General features: G+C 40.1%; 1 protein-coding gene and 1 long non-coding RNA gene across 4 annotated transcripts in view; one reads left to right on the forward strand and one right to left on the reverse strand.

Annotated features, from left to right (window-relative positions):
* The window catches only part of PLEKHG1 (pleckstrin homology and RhoGEF domain containing G1), a 202,421-nt gene that overhangs the window by 129,556 nt on the left and 53,953 nt on the right, over positions 1-18,912 (reverse strand). The window lies entirely within an intron of this gene.
* On the forward strand, positions 756-17,526 carry LOC118923301 (uncharacterized). The gene is made up of 2 exons (XR_005029156.2): positions 756-1,017; positions 12,732-17,526. It is a non-coding gene; the product is annotated as an uncharacterized LOC118923301 (long non-coding RNA).

Below are 18,912 nucleotides of genomic sequence, written 5' to 3' on the forward strand. Positions count from 1 at the left end.
TGTACATTATTAACAACAATGCATGAACACATCCGTTTTTCCCTATAAGCTTTCCAGTGTTGACATTTGCTCACTTGGTTGGTGTAAAAGTTTTCATTTTAAAATTTATTGAAGTTGAATATGTCTTCAGCACTGGTTTTCTATTTGTTTCATTTTGGGAGAAACAACTGTACCCTTTAGAATCTGTACCCTGTAGAATCTGATGTTGTGCTCACATTTAAATAAATCCATATGGGTGTGTTACCAAGCTTCTCATCTTTTGCCCTGCATATTTTCCCATTTTGTTGCTTTCATTTTTTCTTTTGTATTATATCTGTGGTCAGTACCTGTATCTTGACTAGTTCTGTGGTTGATTCATCTAAGTTTAACAGCAAGAAACATTTATGTAGGTCCATTGTTGCTACTTAATTTTATCATATCAGTTGTAAATAACCTTCATACTTTTTTTTTCACTAAGAAAAACAAGTTTTATCATTAAAGACGGGAGGCCAAAATAAAACCATCTTGGGAAGGGGGTAAAAGATACAAGATCCTCAAATATATAAGAAATGTGAAAAACCAAAAGGTGAGGTTGTAAGTAGGACCTTCCCTCTCCCAAGTCCCAACCCCGCTCCATCTAGGAAGCTGCGGGTAAAATTGTCACATTTCCAGAATATCTCACCTGGTGTTGGTTCATTTGCATATCCTCAGGGGTGGAGAGAAGTTCATCTCCATGTCAATGGGTAGTTACCTGGGCAACCAAGGAAGTGTCTAAACCTGAGAGGTTAAGGGGAGGGGCTTGCTTGCTTGCTTCTTCTGGAGCAGGGGAGAGAGAGGGCACTCGACCGCAATTTGTAAGCAATAAACAAGTTTTAAACTTTATTTCTCCCTTTGACTGATTTCGGTTTTTAGAGGTGTTTTGTCCCGGGATTTCCTCTTCCCGGACTTACAGAAGCATGAGAGAAAGAACAAGAGAAGTAGCAAGAGCATATGAGCACGTGTGAACAAATCCACCTCGGTCAGTACAAGCGGCTAAAGGTATGTGCTTCAGTGTCTGACAGATCGGGGTGTGAGCTCTGCTTCTGACACTGAGGAGCGTGTGACCTTAGGCATGTTTCCAAATGGGGTCAGGGACAGTGGATTGAAGGGAGCAAGAATGAGCACAGGAAGACCAGTCAGGGTGGTGCAGGAGAAATGATAAAGTGCATGCAGAGCCCTTACCCCACTGCCTGCTGGCACCTGGTGAGCTCCCAAAATGTCACCTGTGATTATTAAATATTTCTCAGCTAGGCCACTTCATCAATTCATAGTAAAGTTTTGAGTTTACCACTACATTTCCAAACAGGCAACAGTTCCCAATATGTGTGTGCCTTTTCTTAGGAAATGTGTGAGGTGTTACCTGGCGTTATGCAATTTGAAATAAAAGTGAAGCCCAGATGCCATAAATGTAGTTGTGCAATAGTTTCTAATAACAGCTTGACCTCGCTGGCTCTCTGCTCCTCATTTAGGTGGATATCTTCTCAGATAAGTTTATGAAACTCCCCAGTAGCAAGCTGATTCTGAGAAAGTCAGGGGGAAGAGAACTTGGTTTCTGCAGTCATTGCTTCTGTCATCATTAGAGTAAATTAGCAATTATCCAAATTCCTCAAGAGATGAGAAGTTCTGCCTAACTGAACTTTCTGGTCACTTTGGGGTTGACAACCCTTATTAATGTCTTTCAACCTTTGTTAAATATTATTTTTCCTAACTGAGTTGTACAATTTCCCACTTCTTGAAGTAAGTATGATGTCCAAACTAGAATTCAGCCTTCCTCTGATGCTCTGCAGACTCTTGCTCTGCCTTGGAGTCAACTCTGTGAACGAGGAGCATCACTGCAGACTCCAGGGAGGGAAGATATCTGAACAAGACTGACAGAGTAACACACTTTTCTTAAATAAATTCCTCATGTCTAAGTGCTCTGCATGAGTGCTTGGGAGGGAGCATTAGATTTTCTTCTAGAAACTGAGCTTATATAAAAAAATAAATCACTAAGGTCTTTGGCTTACCTAAATTTTACTCAACAATGGGTGGTTGTAATGCCCTAAACAAGTGTCTGGTACCCTGAGAAGTGCTGTTGAATATATTTAGGCATCTAATAGCAAGCTTTTTCTACAGACAGGCAGAAGAATATCCACTTTTATCTACCAGGTGCTTCATCTAAACCTTGACTAGAATGGGGGGCTGAGTTAGCTACAGCTCTGCAGAGGTAACACATTACACAGAATGTTTAAAAATAATGTAGTACTAGCCAGATGTGCATATGCCTAGAGATAAAAGTATCTTTTAATAGAATGGACCTTACCTTAAGAGTGTATTTTGGAACTTGTATCCATGATGATTTGCCCTTTTAAAAAGGAGGCTAAAGGTTAATTTTCTATGGCATAAGGACTGCAGACAAATGCCAAAATCCTATTCCCAGACCTACATTATATAATCAGAAATAGAGCATTCAAACTGCATATCAAATAGTCTTACTTTCTGGCAGACTATGAAAAAAATCAGTTTCAATGTTTGAAGTAAGCATTTGTTTATATAATGCAACCAACCATGACTGCCAAACACAATAATTAAATGCTTTAACAACTGAGAAATCTTGCCAGAATATGTAATTTGAGGGGGGAAATATGCAGAGAGTTGATTTGTAGCAGCAAATGCTGAATTATTTATTTCATGCTATGCAGAAGCAGATACTCATGCTGTGAGTCTACCTGCAGAAGTACTAAAAGAGAAAGGAGATGATCAGAAGGGGCCAGTTACTTGATTTAAATTGTATCTTACTTTTTATCTATAAACAGTGCTCTTTCTTCCCACCCAAACTTGAAAAATGAGGAGTTCCCACCTTTCTTTCATTACAAAATTAACTGTGTGGAAATGAAATTAAACACTACAAAGAAACTACAAATCATCGTATCTTTCTCTCTTCATTCTTTGAATTATCAACCAAAAATTCATTCAGTTTGGACTGTGTCTGTATTTCTTTTCTGGCAGAAATGTGACCTTTTTAGTCCATGATAAAGGAGTGCCTTTTGGTCATTTGCTTTTGTAAAAGAATTAATTAATTTAAAAAAATGGAGTGTTATACCTGTTCATCTTTAAAAATTACTTCCAATTCTAAAGTCTCTGATGTGATTTCCTGCTACAATATGCAAAGGAAAAATCATAGTACATTAACAAATAGCTGAAATATTTGTATCATGCTTTAAAATGACTTAGAATAATGGAAAATATTCCTCAAATATGTCATACATTATAAATAATATAATGTATATATATTACATGTACCTAAAATTTTAATATGTATATTTACATATTATATAGTTTACAGTAATTATATTACAGGTGTCAAAGCAATAATGACTTAAATTTTTTGAAATCTCTTATTTTACCTATATGCTACTATTGGTAAAATATTGCCTCAATTTAATATTGGGTTATAGCTACAATGAGCAACTAAATTAGATCTTTTCAAAGGGCTCATCGTCTAATACAGCTATGAAATCATCCTTAATTTTAATGTTCACTCATCTCCATGACAAACAATATAAACGCCCTCTGGCTTCTCCCAGGAACTTAAAGGAACAAAGGAGAAAGCAGCAGAGGAGGCAGCAGCGATTTCTAGAATTTGCATAGTACCACCCAGCACCTAGTCACATTGATTATTCACATGGACATCCATGGACTCAGGCTATAATTTTCTCCATGGTATAAACAGAACCCAGGCAGAGGGAGTCCCTGCACCACATATAAATGGTGAGTTAAGTAAGGGAAAAATTAGGATGAAGACTTCTGGTATCATTCTCCCTTTCCATTACCCAGATAGTGTTTGGCAACATTTGCTCACCCTTTTTTGTGCCCTAGAGGCTAATGTCTTCAGTATCAGGGATCCCTTGGCCCAAGGGACCATTAGCTTTTTACTAAGCCTACTGCAAAATGGTCCTAACCCTTTTTTCACTCTTACTTGCAATTCATTTTCTACCCCAGAGCTAAGGTGTATCTTCAAAATGTTGAACTGGATTACATCACTCCCATGCTTAAAACCTGTAAATATATTCTCATTGCATTTAGAATAAAAGCCAAACTCCTTAACATGATCTGCAAAGTCATGCACAATGTAACCTTCATCTGTCCCTCCAATCCCATCTCACTGTCCTACTTGTCTGTGCTCCTGAGCTTCCAGCCTCTCTGGCTCTCCCTCATGTCCCACCTTCAGACAGGACTTCCCCAATCTCCTCCTGCCAACAAAAGTCTGTTCTCTTGGAGTACTAGGAGTATTCTCTCAGAACCCACCATGGTTTCTAACCATACACTGTGATGGTCTTTAAAATTGCCTTTCAGCTCCCTGCAAGTGTCACTTATTCTAACCGCTGTATCCTCGGCACCCACAACAGTGCCTGGCTGGCATATGGGGAGCCCTTCTGTGTGCTGGCTGTGAAAGGCTGAGCGTGCATGGTGTAGGAAGACTCCTAACTTGACCAGTTCCTCAACAGTCTTGGGCTTTGGCTCCTTCTTTGCCATCATGGCTGTGCCTGCCCTCTTTGAAGGAGCACTCTTTAGAATGGAGGAAAAAGAAGCAGCCTAAGCCTAAGCATTGTAACATTACGTTATTTGCCTCAGCCAAATGGACTACTCTCTGAGGTCAACAGCAAATGGGCCCTTTAGCTATGAAAGCTTATGTGGTCCAGAGTATCCTGACTATTCCTAGGATAATTGGAGAACCCAAAAGTTGGCAGTGTGAACCGAAGAACATGGAAACATTTTTTTATAACCCTTAGCTGTAGGGTTCACATGTTGGCACAATTCCAAGGAGCTCTGTTCACAGAGGCATTGTGACCAGCCCCTGGTGGAGTGTAGAGAGCAGATCTCTGTGTCTGTAGGTGGTGGCCCTGCTCAACTCCTCGGCGTTTTCACTTGGGATTACTTTTCCAGCTCTGCGCTTTTCTCCTAGGTTTATTCTTTGTCACAAACCCAACATTTATCTTACACATGCCTTTAAAAATATGATTGAATGGATTATATTCCTTACAAAGTCAATGAAATACAAGTCAGTGAGACGCTATGAAAAGAGAATCTACTTAAGTCAATCTTGTATTAGAAAAACACCCCCTCTCCATTACTGATTGTTGAAAATTGATTCCTCATTGTTTATTTACTTTGAAAACACAAGCACATATGAAAATATTGCATAAAATTTTTTCCTTGATTATTTTTCTTGACATTTCTATCAAAATCCATGGGGTTTATGAAGAAAAATAAACCCCTATTTCATTGAGGGAGCAGAGATAAAAATTAATAAAGCTACTACTTTCTTTAAATACAAAAAGCCCTTAGTAATCCCAGGAATGGTTTCAGGAGGAAATGAGAAATACATCTTAAGGTCAAAATCCAGGTTAGTGCAATGTCAACACGAAAGACACCTCTGGTAAAAGCCTGACTGAATTTAAGAATCATTCTTTACAATTGCTTCACAGGATTCTGTCAAAGAACCTGCATAAACAGTTTAAATAACTTTGACATCCAGTAGGTATTGAAAGTAATTTAGGTAAAACTTTACCCTAAACAGCATCCCATAATTTCATATGTTAGTTAAAGAGTTAATTCTCACCTTACATTGAAGCCTTAGATGTTCAAGCAGAAGTAATTGCAAGGGGATCAGGCATCAAACTAAGAGAATACCCTCTATACGAGCTCAAATGCCATCTCAGAATCTCCTCAGCCACCACCCATCCAGGCAAAAGTCATCTATTTTTTTCTTTGTTCTTACTCATTTTGTACTGTAAAGACACATCCCAGCTCTCTGCAACTATGAGCCTTGAAGGCTCTGAATTCGTCCCCCTTTATTTGAGGGCTAGTTCTAAGTCAGGAATCTCCTTTTGTCTTTCCTGAATCCACAGTGTAGCTGTGCAAATGTTTGAGTTTTAAAAGTGAACGTGGGTATTTATAGTGATCTCATTTTAACCATCCTACAAATCTAGGTGGGGGAGAAACAAAGAAGTCTGGAGAAGAAGGCGTGAGTTAAAATGTTTAAAAATAAATTAGGATTAACAATTGCTTTGAGTCATCACTGCCATAAGATAAAAAGATGAATGCCAGATGTATGAAATGCATATCACAATAATTTGGCTCTCATTTTCTTTATATTGAAAGTTAAGTAATACCTTCTGTTTTGTATTACTTTGTACAAATTAGAAGGATTGGAGAAACTCTGTCTTGCGTATCATCAGAAGATGAAAATACTTTTCCAGAAACAAATCAAAATTTAAATAGATGAAAGTAACACAATTTTTTAAACCTTTACTGTACTCTTTCCCCCTCCAAATAGTCAATTTATTTTCATGATTACACATAAAGCGTGCTGATTTTAAAGTCTTTTGTGCAAGTATTTCAGGTCAGGCCTGATTAGGAACGCTGCGCCCCAGCTGACTGGAATGCTGTACTCTCACTTGGTCGCGAGCCAGAAAGACTCCGTGGAAACCAGTCAGTCCCAACAGACGGAAGAAGAGTTGAGCGCTCGAGAATTGCCTCAAGCAACCCAATGATAGAAACTATGCTCAATATGGGTACAATTTCTCAAACAGACTATTAAATTTTATTGGAGAAGAGCTCTAGATATAAAAAATCCAGGAGTTTACAAAGGGAACTGTGGGCTCTCAAAAACCATAATTCTGTCTTTGGAACTAGACTACGGGGAGTTGAAAAACATGTGAAGAAGCTATAAAGAACCAAATCACTTTTCACTTTGTTTCAAAGGTGCTCTGGTTGCTTAATGCTCCCATGAAACTTTTTGGTTTTGTTTTTAGAGAAGTTCTAGGTAGGGCAGCTGATGGTTTATGTCATTTCTTGGCAGATACAGACAGCAGTAGGGCTCGCGTGCAGTCTGAGTATGAGCAGGCACTAGGCATACACATGCACAGGAAGCCTTCCCTCATTCACAGAAAAGCTCACACCCAACGACAACCAGCTTAAGAAAAACAGCAAGTAGACTTGTAGAAGCAATTTCTGTTTTTTTATATTCCTGGAAAGACCTATTTGTATGTAAGTATCTTAGCCACTCTTATATACAAGTCAGCCTTCAAATATTTGCGCTCTTTACGTCTCTTTAGACACACATTTCACACACAGACAAGAGGTCTTGAAACGTTCTACACTGTGGAGTGGCTAAGAAATCTGTTGAAGGAGCAAGCAGCACTCAGCAACAATAAGACAGTGTTTTTACTTGTTATTGGGGTGGACTTAATATCACCTTTACTTCTAAAGGAGGGTCAGTTGTGCTTTTGACTGCTTCCTGTCCTTCCACAATTCTGAGTTCAGTTTCTCTAAAACTTGCCAAGCACGGAGGCTGCAAAATGAAACCCACGGGACCTTAGGTAATTTTAATGCAGGAAATTATTTCTGCTTGAATTAATAAAACATACTGTGTAGACACATCTGTTGCAAATAGGAAAAATTAGACTGCTATGAACAAGGAAAATTAATTATATTATGGGAGGTTGTAACTGGATTCTGTTTCAGATTACTCATTTTCAAGATATTTTATAATGTTAGAGTCTGTGTAACAAGCAGAAGTCCATTCTGCCTACCTCCCACTTTGGTGTCATATTTAAGGCAACAAAATTCTTTTTCTTATAATAAGTTTGCTGAAAACACAAGAGTTGGTAGACTGTATCATAGAAGCAAACAACCTTCTTAGAGTTGGACTGATCTTTAGTCAAAGACTAAATACCCATAAGGTCACATGGAGATTTTTTTTTAGAAAGTCATAGCTATAGCAATGTAGTATTTTAAAAGGCTAGTGATCAAATATTTAGGATATCAGAAACTTGAAATCTTAATTAGGTAGCCAAAGGTGATACAAAACCAAGCCTTAACATATGTTTAAACAGGCCCAATTTTCATACTGTAAGATTTAAATGGTTGGCATCCCCAGTTCCAGAGTAATTTAGCAAATACATTTTTTAAAATTCACCTTTCTTATGGTTCATCGGTTTAAAATACATGTGCATACATATTATACATGTGCATATATGTAAATATGTACACACACACACACACACTTTGTGAATTAACAGAGAATCTCATAAACGCAGTTGGTATGACAGGGACTATACTAGGCTGGAAGACAAGCCACCTTGATTCCAGCTCAGTCTCTCACACAGGGCATGTGCAAATTTGGTGGCATCACCAGCTCTCTCTGGGCCTCAATTTTCTTCTAAGTAGTAGGAGAGTTATAGGACTTTTTGGTGTCTAAAATGACCTCATAGGTATGGCTGAAGTGAGCACAGAGAATGGCAGAGACACTAGGCTCCTTGGTTACCTGGAAGATAGAATTCTGCCCCAAGCAGAGAGGAAGGGCATTTCATGAATATGGCAAGACAGCAAACAGAGGCAAGTTAGCAGCGAATGGACCAGTGCAGCAGGGGAGGGATGGGATGGGGAAGGAACAGGAGGGACAGCCGGACAGAGCCAGACCACAGAAGCCCCGGAAGGGGGACGCCAGTGTTATCTGTGGTGACCTCAGCTCGTTGAGAGAACGGCCAAGTTTACTCTTGTTCCAAAACTCTCTTCTTTAAGCAACATTCCAGTCCGAATCTGTTGGCTTACTTCAGACAACCACAACTCCACTGGACTGCAGAAAGTGGAAAATATGACCTTTAATACATTTGTCCACTATTTTATATTTATATTCAAACTTGCCTCATTTACCCAGAAATGAAGACTCAGAAGAAATGTATGTCCATTGCCGTGTTTTGTTGTTGCTTCTGTTATTGTTCTGGCTTCAAATGGGGGACTTCTTGCTTAAATGAGGACATTTCCAGTGTGGAAAAAGGGAAGGGGGTATCAGATCATCTATCAGATAACCATTTTCACTTAAGAGGTGGAAGCAAGGCCCCATCACAGGCAGACAGGTTCACTGAGGCCAGGTTTATACATTACAAATTTCCTTGGCTTTCACTGTGTTTTTCTCCTATTACCTGAGCTCCAGAGTGGGCTCCCCATGCTACCTCAACCAGCTTCCCTGGATTGGCAAACTTTGAGGAATAAAGGAACAAATGCCAGCAGCAGCTGGAGAATTGTACTACCTATTTTATAGGTAGGAGAAACAGCCATTTATGCTGGTACCTTCAAGAATTCAGAAAAATGGTCCAGTAGGAAGAAGGACCCCTGCCTAACCTTGAAATTAATTATTAAGTCAAATCATTAAAGTCTTGACACAGGCAGGGAAAAAAGTTCTACTTTTTTTCTAAAGGTTTCTTTTTGAATGACAGTATTATAGGGAAAAGAAGACACTAAGGAATTTTGTCCTGCAATGGTATGATAGATGACAACATATTTAAATGACTTGCAACTTACAAACAGATTGTGTTCTAAATTATTCTGAATCTAGACTCAAAATCTGAAGTCAGGAATACATTTTCCCATTGACTTGGCATTATAAAGGATAAACAGGTTACAAAGACACCTAAATGGTCTATTTAACTTGGCGCTAAATACCACCACAAGCCTGTCTTTCTGATTACAACACAGTTCCACCCAGCTGTCCAAGTCTGAAGCCTTGAAAGCCATCCTCAGTAGCTCAATTACTAGTCTGTTGCCCTCACGCTCTGTCTCTACAGCCTGTGTCTAAGTCTTAAAGACAGATGAATAGAGAGCAGAAAGAACTTTCTAACCAAGTAAATTTCACTTAAACTCTATGAGATATTGAAAACCTCTCCTTTAATTCTGCACAGACTATAGTATGACTCTGCCACATGCTCCAAGGAACAATCTACCAACTGGCCTAGGGTGGGCTCTGTCTATGAGTGATTCTAAAGGGTTGTGTTGGCTGGATTGTGGGCCCCCTGCAGTCATGGAGACCTCAGCAACTTAGACCAGAAGATGAAGACAACACCACAGCTGTTCATAATATGAGACATACTCCCCCTTCCCCACAAGGTGCCAGGAAGTAACCTGAGAAACTCTGCAGAAGGATGGATAGTCTGAAGTAGTACAGGGGCATAAGAGGCAGGAATTGACAGATGATCGTCAAAACGACGTGTTATTTAGAAAACAAGAATGCAGCAACTAAGAACAACAGCCCCACTTCTATGGGCACTGTTGGTTGCTCACCCAGCAGCTATTCTCCACTTTTCCCCGCCCACCAACACCTTGTTGAGGTATCTAACTCCTTGTCTCTTCCACTCACAGTCATCTGGTATAGGTGCAGCTGATCCCATCCCAACCCTATGGGTCGATCCTGTTTAATCTAACCCAAATCAGTGCATAGCATTCTTCATACAGCTATTTTGCTCCATGAGGCAGATGCCTTCCTCAGACTAGAAGAAGGGACTTGTTTTCCATGGCTGTGGAGAGTTCCTCTCTTTCTCCTGGTGATATGAACAAGGGAATCTGTTGATCCATTTGGGTTCAGCTGCCATCTTGTGACCTTTCAAGGGAACCTCCCCAAGGAAGAAGCCAAGGAAGGTGGCAGAGCAGAAAGAAACTGGAACCTCAGCCCTGTTTCCAGTCACTGAGTCAATGAAGCTTACAGCCACTCTCCCACAAGAGTAGTTCAGTAATTGCTTTTTGTTTTAGTAAATCTGAGTAAGAGTCTCTCTCCATTGCAGTCGAAAATGTTCTATCTGATAAAGTGAAAAAAAATAGTGGGAAAAACCCAGTACACCAGGAAAGCGCGAAACCTTGGGGATTGGTGAGTGGGAGGTAAAAGATGTAATAAACGGGAATGTGCTTTGAATGTTGGGAAAGAAAATGCCTTAAGTATCACCAGCATTTTCTTCCTGAACATACACTGAACTTTTAAAAGAAAAAAGCTTGGAATGTAAGCAATAGTCAATTTGCTATAAACCTAAAATACAATATGCTCATCATTGCTCTAAATGGTTCACCTGGGAACTACATTTTCCTGAATCAAGATACCATATTATTTAACCCATTGACTGAGCAACTGCTCAATATTCAGGAGTGAGCAAAATGAAATAATTTACCTTTAAGGCTAAAACCTGGGGAGGAGGAGAGAGAATTAATCCTCTCTCTATACACATAAATGCAAACATTCGGTGTTTAAACTGATGTTCCCAAATAAGCCTGAACGAATTCCTGAGAAGTAGTTGGAGATAATTACAAGAAAAAGTTCTCTTGGCTCTCTTTCAAGACGGTCAGAAGAAGGATCAGGGAGGAAGAAAAATAAATTAAAGTGTTCAATATCTCACAGCAGGTCAGCCGGTCATGTCAATGGACCTCCCTATCATCTGTGTTTTGTACTCTAAAGTGACCCCATGAGCATCGTAATCATTTCACAAGTGTTCAAAGTTTTTCAGCTAGAAAAGCCTCATGTTTGTAAAAAATCATAAATTTGGATAACTTTGAGATTTTTGTGTGTGTCTTAAGAAACACATGGTTGAGACTGGTCTCTAGGTATGCAAAGTGGCAGAACAGTTTACTGAGTTCCAAAGGCAAAAAGCCCTGCATCCTCCATGAGAACCCAGCATTTTATTCTTCTCTTCTCAGGCTCCCTCAACTCCACACGTACTGGCAGAACCAATTTAAAAATGGGCATGTTCCAAAGATCCCTGGTCAATGATTGTTTATTTCTATAGGAAAATGTGTTTTAGGTTCTAATGGTAGATATGGCTCTCAGCTCTGCCCATTAAAGCCTCTTAATCCACAATGAGCCTTAAGTGTGAGATCTAACCGTAGGTATCAGAATTTTTATGAAAGGATATGTCTAAGATGCCAAGGGGTGACCAGGACTGGGAAGACGAGCTGGAAGCAACAAGGAAAGGCAAGGATTTCCTTCTTTTCCTTCTTCTCTTTGGCCTAGCATTGCCCATGACTAGGAAGCCTCATATTGGGATGTCTGAGGGAACAGAACTGTTACAGTATGCACGCTCCCCTTTCTGCGGCCTGCTCTTCTGAAGTGATTACCCCTCCCTCTTCTCCCAAGGGGTGCTGACAGGCCGTTATTCTCACTGTCTTCTTGTCCTCCTCTCGGGATCCCCATGCTATAGCTTACTGATCATTTCAAAGCATTCCACCTAAGCTATTGCCACAAAGTAAATAAATAAGGTCTGGGTCTTAGAGTTTCAAAATTAAAACTGGGATAAAATATAAACACATAAAACTTTGAAGTGCTATCTAAGTGTACTATGCTTCTATTACTGCTTTGATGTGTCACTGAAGCTCTCCTGAATTATTCTTATACACCATTACTCACATCTGTATTCCTGTAGTTTCATAGCTCATATGTGTATCTCTAAACTCCAGGATCAAGACACATGGCCTAATAAAAAAATGTTTGTGCCATATTCTCTAGTTGTGAGAAGTTCTCCGGGAGATGAGGTTTGTCCACAAACATGGGAATTTCAATTGTTTATGGGAACAACAGGGAAGAACATTAGTAATGGGAACTGGCCCCCAACATGGTCCCAACTGCATTTCAGGTACAGTATGGGTAAAATAGGCTCTGTTTGCCTGAGGACTTTCCACACATAGTTTTGTGACAAATGAGGAAAAAAGTACATTCCAAAATATTTTACAAATGAACGTGTGGAAAACAGCCCTGCCTTAAATTGAAGATTGCCTGCACATTAACATACGTGGTGTATACACATAGTTTTACCGACTGAAATTTTATTAGTTCCCAGTCTACAGAATCCTAGTCTTGAATATTCAAAAGTTCTTCAAAATTTTTTGAAATTTTGAAAAATTTCTTTCAAAAGGGCATTTTGCTGTGAGATCTTGCTACCCAGTGGTGGTGCACGCCCAGCCTGCCTGTCCGCCTGTGCCCTCTGAGGCTTTATCTAGCGTCGCCTCATGGACAAAGGAATGAGACGGAGAACACAAAGCAAACAGTCTCCTCCCCGAGCCAGGCCTTCCCCAGGAGGACACCTGCCACAGCGGGGGGGTGTGGTTTCCAACTCTTCACCCATCCCTTCCTTTCCCCAGGAAGGATGAATGCAATTCCCCCAGGAAGGACTCTTCCAAAGGGAGTCACACTGCTCGATTTCACAACTTTAAGCCAGGCAGTCCAAGGAGACTTCTTTCCCTGAGTAAGTATCTCAACAAATAACTTTTTCTACATAGGCAACATATGGTCAAAACTAGTATTATGCACTTTGTTTGGAAATAGACTTTGTATAAGTGCATCTAAATGTAACTATGGGATGAAACACATACCTTGGCAGGTGAAACTTGCCTGCAGTTTGTTTCAAATGGTTTTCTTTTTACCAATGCTTACATTGTTTAAAGAGAGGCCCCCTCACCTCCAGTTAAATAATAACTGGGGTGTAGAGTTTTAAAAACTGGCTCTGAATATGGGGTGGTTAAATAAAGCTAAAAAGTCCATAATTAACAAAACTATTTCTTCAGTTTAAAAGTGCCACATTTTTATCTCTAAAAGAGATATTCTTCTCTGACTCTTCCTCAGCACCATCCTCCCCCCAGCCCTCCCCAGTGGAAAAGCTGATCGGTAGGTGGGGGGCGAAAGGTATCTGAACTGAAGGGGCAAAGAAGGAAATGAAAGTCTGCCCAAGAAAAAAAATAAAACCTGGAAAATAATAGTTATGAAGAACATTAGAATACCCACTTCCTAATATGGAACCCAAGAAAAAAAACATGACTGTAAAAATAGACATGTTTTAAGATTGCCCAGGGTTCAAAAGACATTTTTATCAGAAACACTGGATAATAAAATTTCTTGGTGTTTTAGATTTTATTCTGTAACATTCTTCACATGCAGAACTAGGAACAAAGAAATCTGGGCTAATTATGTTAGATGGAGGCACCTTCCTGGAACCCTTTATACTGAAAAACCAAGTCAGCTTCTTGATTATGTGTGAATGTATGAGAAATTTCTTAATTGTGAATCAAAAATGTTTGTGAATAGTTATGTATAAGGTACCAGGCTATGTACCATGAATAAGACCTAGTCTTACCTTTGAATTACTTTAGTCCATTAGAGAAGGAATTAAAAGCACTCGAGAAGATATTTCAAGAAGGATTTTTAAGATCACAAGGCAGTGTCAAGAGGCACAACGTAATTAAAATTGCTAAATGAATTGTTCAGAGGCTAACTGATACCATGACTTCCAAGAAAGGCAGATAAAATCAGGTTGGGAGTAATTTAAAAAGGAGGAGGAATTTGAGAGTTGAAAGGATAGATAAGGTTTAGATAATTATATTACTGCTACTGCCCTCTATCTCCATTTGAGGGCCTGCTAGGGGCCAGGCTCACACCACAGTTGGTACTATGCATGCACCCTCTAGAGTGAAGTGAGTTTATTGTCATGATTTTACAGATGAGGATGACAAAAATCCTGCCCGAGGCCTCCCAGGAAGGAGGTGAGCAGAGGTACACGCCCAGCTCCAGCTGACCCCACAGCCTGCTATGTTTCTTTCACACTGACTCCGAGGAGCGGAGAGTTCTGGGTGTTGCAAAATACACTTTTCTAGAACAGTGGACTTAAAGATTTGGGAAAAAAAAAAGATTGGAGTTCACAGAATAAGAAGATGTCGTCGTGAAGCTTAGGCCAGACACCTGACATAGTTAACCGAGCACTTTGGATAGCTGGGGCTGGTGGGCAGGAAAACCAGAGAGCAAGAGACTCTGGTCGTTCTGCCCCGATGTGGCAACACAGAGGCACACGGCACGGCTGGGTTGTGGATGGCAGTTCATATTTCACGGCAGTAAAGAAGACACAAGTATTGGAGCTGCACTTGGGTATAACTCATCCTGTTTCAAAAATTACTAGTTGTGTGACTCTGGGCAATGACTTAAATTTCTGAGAGCTTCAGTCTCCTAACCTGTTAAGTCCAATTCATGGTAAGAACTGCACGAAGCTAAAAGATTTAAATAAGAAAAAGTATATAGTGCGCAGTGTGTGGTAAATGCTCAAATGTTCATTTTATTCCCTTTATGAAGGCTGTGGAAATGGAAAGGAAGGGATGAGACAGATGGTGGGATAAATTTTGTGAGATCTGTGACCAATTAGATATGGGGGGTGGGGTGGGGAGGAAGACGAGAGAGAGATGCCAGACACGCATTTGAAACAAACCTGCACACACACAAAAATCTTAATTTCCTCAAATAGGAGTTAGGAGGTAGTTTTTAGGAATAAGTGACCTTAAGGGTGACTAGGAGATCCCCAGTTGAAAACACCCAGAAAAGAGTTAGAAATGAGATAGAGGGCTTAGGAAGAAAAGGGAAACCAGAAAAAAATGATTTGGCCATCCTTTGCCTAAGAGCTTGGTTACTATAATATTTCATTTAATGAGGGCCTGTGAAATTGTTAAGTCTGTTTTCTTTGCATGACTATGCTTTAGAAATCAAAGGAATATATAGGAAGTTACAACATTTTAAGAAACCAGACTCCACATTTTTAAAGACAAAGAATATTAAAAGAAAATAATCTATTTAATACAGGACTTAAGATCAATTACAATTCTGCATCTCTCAATTTTAAGACACAATGATTGCCTTAATACCTGACTGAATTTTAAAGTCTTTATCACAAATGTAATCATCCTCTAGAACAGGCTTTCCTTGTGGCATAGAAGGCATGGTAGTGTAAGGCAATAAAACACAGATTTCTAAAAGTATGCGTACTTTGGAAAATGCAACTGAAATAGCAATGGCTGGGATATGGAATGAGACAGGAAGAAAGAGGCCAAGACAGAGGTGATGTCAGTGTTACTCAGTCATCATGAATGCAGGCCTGATTACCTTGAGCCATGATGGAGAATTTACTGACTTCTTAAGCTTGATGAATCCAGTCCCATGCTTCTAAAAGTTTCTCAGATATTACAACTAATTGTTCCAGGCACTGGATTCATTATCTACGGCTGGTGAAAGCAGATCTGGCAGCCCTGAGGACATCTGGTTCTTTTGATATTTTACGGGATGGCCTTTCCATGCCTATTAGTGGTCCCTGGGCAAGATTGGCAGGTCCACCCAGAGTTCATCATCCACTGTAGATGTTAAAAATGTGAAACTTTCAATAATCCTCTGTGATCCCCAACTTCATGGTATATGATATTCTACCTGGTTTCTAAACTACAATAATAACCTTACCCCTAATTACATAATCAACAGATAATCTGTTAAACTTGATAGAGCCAAAGTATAACTTTGGAACATATAATGGAAAACCTGACAGACCTCAAAGAAAAAATAGCCAATCCACTAACATAATGAGAGCCCCAAAACAGCTCTCTCAGAAAATGACAGGTCCAGGACAGAAGAAGTTAAGTAAGGATACTGATGATTTAGATAATTAAATGATGTTGATTTAATTGATAACTTCATGCCCAACCAACAAAAACATAAGCATTAAGACATGCAACATTCACAAGTAAACAATCTTTATGGGAAGTACATCTCTCTAGATCACATTTCTCACTCCTTTGGTAAATTTCTGATATCATCTTTGTCATATGCGGCTTCACAGAAAGCTTATTTGTTAGGTGTGTTTTACCTTATCTGACTTACTTTATAACCTCTTCCAGGGAAGAAGCCTTGTCTTCTCACCTCTGCATCCCTCATAATGCTTAGTGCTTTATTCAAAGCAGACACCTATTTATGAAATGATCATCCTGAAACAGATCGCTTTTAACAATGTAGTAACAACTTATGCTAAGTTATTTCATAATACTTCTCTTACAAGAATGTGTTGCATAAGGAGTCCTTCAGAATCTATCAAACATTACTAGATTGGAGGTATTTTGATAGTAGAAGATCTAAGGAAACTTTCTTCCACATTTGAATTTCAAATGGACTGAATGCCATCCTTTGCTGATCCTTGAACCACTGGCTTAGCAAAACACTTCAAGATGCCCCATAAGTTTATACAAGGTACCTACAGGTCAGTGTGAGGGGAGGGCAGAAGGTGAGGGCCACGCAGACTGCGAACCTGAGGCTGCCTCCATTACTGGCCATCCAGATGGAGCATATGTGGCTCCTGTCAGGGCCTCATGCACCAGCTGTCCTCTCTCCTGGCTCTTCCAGAAGGGACAAGTCACAATTATGGCTTCAATTCATCTATAGTCCTTCCTATTATGATATCTGTACTTGTGCTGGCCACTTCCTCTTTTCCATACTTGACTTTAATCTGCATTTACTAAACTACCTTCCTCAGAACAACATAGTGATAGGTTAAAAAACTAAAAGGAGGTCAGGGCGCTCTGGAGAGAGGGAGGAGGTATTCCGTGTTTCAGTAAGTTTGGAAAGCCCTGACTGTAGCACCTCCTTGTTGAAGACATACTGTTCAGGACAGCATGATTAAGCCTCTGCAGAAAGAAGGCTGTGCTTAAATCCCAAACTTATTTGACCATGAAGCCCCCTCCCCCTCCTTGTTTTTGGCAGAAACCTGTTACCATAACTCCACAAAACTGAGAACATGTTGTCCTGAGAATCCCCTAATGCTCAATGCCAGGAACAGGAACTAGTTCCTCATTCCAAAGGTCATCCCTGCATAAGAAACAAGTACCCTTAAAAGGAAAAAAAAGTATGTTCTTTTTCTCTCAAAAATGGCTGGGGACCTCCCTGTACATTTCACCAGCTACGAAGGATCTACAATGAGGAGGTCTGCCCCCTCCACACATCCCCACACCCCCAAAAGGGTGTCTAGTTTCCACACCAGCTTGAGGTATGCAAACTTCTAGATTTTTTTTAAAGTATTTTTAAATTTCTAATTGTGCTGAAATACACATAACATAAAAATTTACCATCTTAACCATTTTTAAATGGACAGGTCAATAGTGTGAATGAAGCACATTCACTCTGCAGGGCAGCCAACCTCCAGAACTCTTCAGTAGGAGTTATCTTTTAATAGATGAGACACTTAATATTTAGATGGAGTCAGATCTGTCCATCTTTCTGAATGCTGTTATTTTGTGCCATGTTTTTGTAACTGCTGTATTTGGCTGTTGTAACACCTTTAATCTTCTATTATACATTTAAAAATATTATCTTCATGACAGTGTTATGTCAAGAGGTATTGAGGGGATTTTGCAATGAACAAAACTGAAGCAGAGCATTACAATGACTTTTTAAAGATTCTGCACTGCACTAAGCCCCTGGCCTCTAGCACGGTGCCTAGAGTTCCCCTGGATGGTTGTATTATTAGCAACGTCTAGCTCGATACAAGTTATTTATTCACAATGTGAATCATTTATGCTGTAGCCACTGATAGTCCTTTCATTACCTGCTTTCTGACAAATCTATCAGCCCTAAGTAAGATATTTCCAGGGCCCTGAGAACATGGTGACAAGGTCACTCAGAGGACACGTGAAGGCACGTGCTGTGCTCCTTCCTTCCTAAGCACGCCTTCACCATATGGTTTGTAAGTCTTAGGGGAAATCAGCCACAATATTCCGATCTCACAAGGCCTCCAGCTCAAAACTATGTACTTTTGAGGTACCACAGAAGCAGTTGTGGACCCGCATGGGCTCAGTGCAGGTGCTTCCTGCAACTGCTCCTGGAAGGGCAGTCAGAGCCCTCAGACAGGGAAGACAGATCCTGGAGTGATGCTTACCATCCAGAGAGCGTGGCCACATTAAGGGTCACAGACACCACTGCAGCTGTGCTTAGTGATGGCGAGTCTGGCAGGGGTAGGTATATGAGCTCAGATTTATGACAGCTCCACTAAAAAGCACCCCACTACCTGTTCCCCCATTTGGCAGTGAGAGGGACTTGGAAACTATCAGCGAGAACAGGAAAGACCAGGATGCTGGAGCACCCAGGTGTCTGGTGCATGCCTTGGAGCATTTAGTTAGCATCTTTCTGCTCTTCAGGCATCTCCACGTGGTGCAGACTTAGCAGGAGCCCTGCCAGACACTCTCATCAGTGCCTGGACAAGGAGGCACTGAGAATAGAATGCAGGGGCAAGTCTATTCAGAAAAAAC

The sequence above is a fragment of the Manis pentadactyla genome, chromosome 12 (genome assembly GCF_030020395.1).
Source record: "Manis pentadactyla isolate mManPen7 chromosome 12, mManPen7.hap1, whole genome shotgun sequence".
NCBI classification, from domain to species: domain Eukaryota; kingdom Metazoa; phylum Chordata; class Mammalia; order Pholidota; family Manidae; genus Manis; species Manis pentadactyla.